This window comes from Emys orbicularis, chromosome 25, assembly GCF_028017835.1.
Source record: "Emys orbicularis isolate rEmyOrb1 chromosome 25, rEmyOrb1.hap1, whole genome shotgun sequence".
Classification (NCBI taxonomy): domain Eukaryota; kingdom Metazoa; phylum Chordata; order Testudines; family Emydidae; genus Emys; species Emys orbicularis.
The window spans coordinates 17,392,990-17,399,427 of NC_088707.1; the positions used below are offsets into that span (position 1 = coordinate 17,392,990).

Sequence of the window (6,438 nt, forward strand, 5' to 3'; positions counted from 1 at the left end):
TCCTGGAAGGTGCCATCCATAGATGCTCATTACAACCGGCCTGAATAGCTTCTACTCAGCCTGAGCTGAGAGCAGGTGTCCAAGGCATCAGCACCCCTTTTCAATTTGTTTTATACACTTCTAAAATAAGAAAGGTGCCTACACTGATGGACACGTTTTAGCAGTGTCAGGCCAAGGACTGAATGTCCCTTTCACCCCTGCGGGGGGCCCTCCAAGTTCAGGTCTGGTGAAGAGCCAGAGGCCCTGGGACTTGGTGCCCCAGCTGATGGCAGGACCCAGAGATCCCAGCAGAGAGGGGACACAGGGAGCTTTTGGTGATCCTAAACTCCATCTTGTTGAGACTGTTGGCTCTGTAGCTGCTTCTGCACTCGGGTGTGGTTTGCCAAATTCTGCAGTGGAATCAGTCGGCCTCTGTGTTACTTGCTGCACTGCATCCTGCTCAGAACTGCTCTTTTCAGCTCTGGTTAGAGGTTCTGTATCTCGTCATTATCATTCCATCCCAACACAGGGAAATAAACTCACCATTCGCCCTGGGGTCTTAGGCACACCCCTGTAGCTGGCTAAATGGGAAACAAGATCTGATGGAGATAACTAGAAATATTTCATGTTGCCAGGTGTTGTAAAGGAGGAGAAAAATCTTTGCCACCACCTGGCATATCTCTAATTACCGTGGAACTTGGCTTCTACAGGAGACAGGTATAAAAGCTGTTATTGCTCACATGTGCCATAGAATGCTGGCTTTCCTCCAGTAATGTACGGAGGGAATCCCAAACAGTCAAGCATGGCTGACCTGCCCAGTCCGAGCCAAGGGATAGCCAGGGGAATCTCACTGGCCCACTTTGGAGTAGGCCTGTATTAGAGAGTTGGTATCACAACTGGTTTAGAAATAGAACCATGCACTGATGTCCCATTCTGGTTGCCAGGGCTCCCAGGAACACATGGGAATGGGTGATGTTAATAGAACAAAACTGAGTGAGTGCTGGTGTAAGGAAATCTGCAGGAGCCTCCGGGAGTCGCTCTGCAGCTCCAGTGGGACTTTGGATCCATTAAGCCAAATTGCCTTAGAAGTCTTTGAAAATCTCAGCCTAGCTCATCAACACGTTAAGCACAGCAGTCTGGTGTTTGAGTGTATTTAGCAGCCATAAGAGAAAATGCCATTTGATACCTGTTAACTCCTGTGAGCAGGCTGCAGGCAGCCCAAGGTGTGCCAGAGATATGGCGTTTGCAGGCACTTCCATGTTCAGAGACGCTCTTCCTATGCCATTGCCCGAGTGCAGTGGGTGTGTGGATCATTTCGCAGGAGGAGTCAGTGCTCATGAGGACAGCACTAGTTTTGCCAGGGACTCTCAGTATAAAACCTTTATGTTCTTTAAAGAGGCAGGAGACGTTGATAGAACAGAGCATTGTCTGAAAGTGGAACCTACGGAAATTGTAAACATGGCACCTGTGCCTGGAGCAGTACTGCCTAGTGCACCTGCCAGAGCACGCGCCGGTGTCCCACTCCACATGCCTGAGTGCTTGGGACTGAGTACTGAGCGCGCCAGCTCCTCTAACGGGTTTGATTTCAGAAGATCTCCAGGATGTCCTCTGCCAGTGACATGCTCATCACCAGGGCCGGCTCCAGGGACCAGCTAAAGAAGCAGGTGCTTGGGGCGGCCAGTACCAAGGGGCGGCATTCCGGCCGCTATTGGGGCGGCACATCCGGGGTCTTCGACGGCAATTCGGCAGCGGATCCCTCAGTCCCTCTCAGAGCGAAGGACCTGCCGCCGAATTGCCGCCGAAGAGTGGAGCGGCGCGATTGCACTGCCGCGGCCTTTTTTTTTTTTTTTTCTGCTTGGGGCGGCAGAACACCTGGAGCTGGCCCTGCTCATCACAAAGGACAAGGACAATATTTTGCTAGAAAGTCATGGTGATTTTGTAAAGCTTTAGAGATACAGGTTCACAGAAAGTGTTAATGAGCATTGATTCTGCTGTCAACATCCACTGAATTCAAACCATCCCATGAATCATTTTGCTAGCTGCCACCGTAGGGGTTGTGAGGTTTTCCACACAGAGGAATCTTTCCCTGGTTGGGACGGGGAACGGTAAAGTGCTGGCTGTAACTAGGTCTGCAGATGTGAATACCCTCAGCTGTCTTGTGTCTTCCAACATTTCCCCTTGATGCCCAGCAGGTCATGTTGCGGTAGGATCCAGGCTGGCTGGGTGGCGAATGCACTCAACATGAGAGGGCCTTGGGCTGGGACCTGGTGGAGTCAGGTGGGCCCAGCTCCCCTTGCTCCAGCCGCTACCCCCCTTTCAAATCGGCCTTGCAGCCCTGAACCAGAGGGTGGCCATATTGACTCTGGTCATTAGGCCACGCAATCCTGAACCCAAGGACAGCCATGTTGACTCTGGTCTTAGTGTGCCTAAATCTTGAGTTCAAGGACAGTCCAACCTTTGCAGTGATATCTCACATGACCCATCTTGCATAGAACACATCTTAGTTATGCCATATGCATATCATAACAATATCTCTATGAAGAATATGGGTGTAGGGTCACAGCACCTCTGGCAGGGCAGCGGCTAGCAGGGACCAGGGGAAGCTAGAGAGAGCTCCTGGCTGGTTGCTGGGACTTGCAGACTGGAGACCCTGAGAAGGGGGCGAAGAACGTGCTGGGGCTGTGGGGAAGTGGCCCCGGGAATTGAAGCAGCATTGGGGCACGAAGTTAAGGAGAGGAAGCAGAAACTGTTATCTACAGGATCCCTGGGCTGGGACCCAGAGTAGTGTGGGCCTGGATCCCAGCCACTCACCACTGGGGAAATGGCTGGATTGGGAGACACTTCGCTGCCCCCCCGCCCCCACGTCACCCTGGAAGGGAGGAGCACAGATCATGGCACAGCCAGATGGCCGAGTCATAAAGAGGATGCTGCAGTACTTGGACTGAGGTGGGTCTGTAAGCACTGAGTGAGCTAATCCCGGAGACAAACAGCAGGAGGTGCCACCCTGGTGCCACCCTGGCATCAGTGATTACAGGGCCTGAGCGCATGCCCTCCCCTTCCGGGGGGTCTGGCCAGTCTCTGCCAAGCGAGGCTGAGCTGCTCTGTGAGCCCATCCAGGGATCTGATACCACCCAGACATATCAGTGTCCTCAGGGCAACACAGTTGCAAAAGTGAGTAGGGGCATGCTGCAGCGCACACCACACTTGCTGGCTCAGCCTTGTGCATGGTGGGGTTGATGAGACCTGGTCCCACCATTTTCCTGGAGCTTCAGTCTGCCCTGTTGCCATCCCTGTCTGTGTTGCTGTTGTCTTCTCTAGCAGTTGAATGGAAGGTGTGCATTGGACCCAGGCCATGTAGCCATCTTGTCTCAAAGGGCAAAAGCAGGAAGAATGGTGCCTTCATAGCCCACCCTATGTTCCATAACATAATTAAGGAGAATATTTCTCAATGAACTCTCAGTAAAGGATCAGAAATAGCCAGTGTCCGCATCATGCTAAGGCCATTGGTATTTTCTTTAAATTTGGCAGACCAACCTAACTAACACCTAACACACATTTGAACCTCTTCTTTTCACACTGTTGCTCATTCTCAGGGTCTCCTTTGTCTCCAGACACATCCATTCCCTTTCAGAATGGCCTTGCTCTTTTTGTCTGTTTCGCTCATCGACATCCCGGAGTAAACACTCCCCTTTACTCTATTCTCAGACAAACACTAGTGGTGTTTCCTTGGTGAAAATAAGGCCAAGGTTTCTGTGAAACACACAGGCCAGAAGCAGTTTTTTTTACCCCAGGTGGGATTTGAACCCACCATCTCTGGCTTAGGAGGCTACTGCCTTATCCATTAGGCCACTGATGTGCAACTGAAAAAAAAGGACAGAAATTCCCTCTCATAAGTGCACATCCCTCACATAGCCTCACTTGAAGGCCCAGAGCAAAATGAAACAAACACATCCCTAGTAGAGGACAGTTTTAATCCTTACAGGCTGACCTTACCTGCCTTCCAGCGCTGAAGGAGGGAGATGTGATTCTAGGATGGGGTTCTTCTCTAAAGATGGCTGGCAGAAAGGTGGTGCTTAGCTCTGTCAGCGACCTGCCCAGTTGCCTCGCTGCCAGGGGATACAGACATTTCTGTAAGGTGCATAAAGTGGGTATTTGGCTTCCAAGTTAATGTGAGGAATGTGCAATTATGAAAGGAAATTTCCATACCTTCTTAAATTGGCCTTCAGGGCCCCAGTGGCCTAATGGATAAGGCATTGGCTTTGTAAACCTAAGATTATGGGTTTAAGTCCCATCTGGGGTGAAAAACTACTTTCTTCCTGTGTATTGCAAGGAAATCTTAGTCTTATTTTCACCAAGGAAGCTGGGAGATGTTGGAACACAAAGTACTGCATCTTGGGAACAATCCCCCAAAAATGGCATCTTCCACTTGACAAATGCTTTCTAAACTCATCAGTAGCAAACAGTTAATACTCGTGTTTGTCTGAGAATAGAGTGAAGGGGAGTGTTTACTCCGACACCTCAGTGAGCGAAACAGAAAGAGCAAGGCCGTCCTGAAAGGGAATGGATCTGTCTGGAGACAAAGCAGACCCTGAGAATGAGCAATGGTGTGAAAAGAAGAGGTTCAAATGTGTGTTAGAGGGCTTATCCCTTCACCCTTCCATTCCCTGGTCCTTCTAGCATGAACAGAGAGCAACAATACCCAAAGTCTGAAGGTGGAAACAATTAGATGTTTATTGGGTTGAACTTCCAGCAAGCATGATCCCAATTTCCTTCCTCAGTATCCCCCTTCCCAGGTGGATGCCACAGAGCCTTGCCTGTATCCCTGTTCCCATTCCCCCCCTTAGCAAAACATGATGCCTATTCCCCCCGCCACTTCCTGACTGACTGCAGACTATATAGTAAAACTTGAGTTCTGCTTAGCTATATCTTAACCAATCATTTTACTGAAATTTAACTAACCAATCCTAACATATTGTAACTGATTATCTAACCAATTATATCCCACCACCACCTTCCCAGCTTATGGGTGCCCCTGCTGTTTAGCCAAAGGCCTTAGCCTAAGAACAAGGCCTTAGACTGTCATAGTGCGACACGGCCTATAAACAGGCAGACTGTGATTTTGGTTCTTGTTTTGTACCTCTATAACTAGCTAAGTGATAAGAATACACCTAAGTTCTTAAAGTCTAGGCCTTTGCAGACAGGCCTGAATATCCTAACAACCAGGTCTGCCGTATGAGAGACAATAGAGAACCACAAATGTTCGAACTATAAAAATGTGGCCTCTGCATTATAGGCCACACTCACTGCTGGGGAGCTACACAGGGACAGGGCTGACACTCAGAGGAGCTCTATGTTCTACACGGGGCTTCACTGTCACTACCCCTGTGTTTTCCATCATTTCTATCCCTAAGAAACACACCCTCCCCACCCCCTATCACACAGAATCTTTTCCCCTTGAGCCCAATCCAACCCTACCCCTCTCCCACACACACTCCATGGGCTACAGCCTCTCGGTGACTCACCCAGATGAGGGCTTGTCTCTGCACCCCCCCAGCAGGGGAGCAGAGAGCCGAAAGGGCCACAGGAGACCAAGGGAGCTCGGCAGGAATAGAAAAGACTTCTCTTCCCTTCCCTTCCCTTCTCTAGAGTCTCGTTAATCTCACCCATGAGACGTTCCAGCACCGGGTGGGCTCAAAGCACCAACCTTCCCCTCAGCAGCGGAAGGGGGGACCCAGCTCTATCACATGGAAGGAGGCTCCCCACCTCTGTTGCTGCCATCCTGCAGCCTTTAATATGGATTTGTTTTAGCTAATGCACCCCCCACACCCCCTAATCCAGCCATGAAACAAGGAGAGAAGCCCTTAAATGTAGGCTCCAGTAGCGCAATGGGTTAGTGCACAGTACTTATAGAACAGTGTTGTGTGGAGTGATGCTGAGGTTGTGAGTTCAAACCTCACCTGGAGCACTAGTTTTCATTAAGCAAATGGCTTCTGCCAATCATTTTGCCCTGCAGAAAATACAATTCCAGCGCAGAAGACACCAAGGTCCCCTTGCTTTACGGAGAGTAGGGCAGATTCCACAAATCTACCAGACTCTGCTCTCCACCAGCACCGTGTCAGGAGGGGTCAAGCTGAGCCCAGAGCACTGCCCATATTGTCATTCTTCACCCCCTGACTCCCTCTCAGTCTTTGCTCAAACCACCTTTGTGTTTCTTGGATCATCTACTGAGGGAGGCCGAGACTCTCTGGGCACAAGAAGTCGAGTTCCCAGCGAGATGTGAGACTTAATTCTCTGGAGCCAGGTGCAGGACTTTGGCAGTGAGGCTCAGGCACAGGGGATTGAGGTGCAGCGGGCAGGCCGGCTGTCTAGATGCGGAGATTTAGTGACCCTGAGGTGCAGGAGGGAGGAAGAGGAGGAGGAATTGGCAGTGGCCATGGATAAAAAGAGGAGGGGTAGAGG

At 50.5% G+C, this 6,438-nt stretch overlaps 1 non-coding gene across 1 annotated transcript; it reads left to right on the forward strand.

Moving 5' to 3' along the window:
* Positions 1-5,850: 5,850 nt before the first annotated feature.
* TRNAI-UAU (transfer RNA isoleucine (anticodon UAU)) lies at positions 5,851-5,944 on the forward strand. Its single transcript has 2 exons — positions 5,851-5,888; positions 5,909-5,944. It is a non-coding gene; the product is annotated as a tRNA-Ile (tRNA).
* Positions 5,945-6,438: the final 494 nt, after the last annotated feature.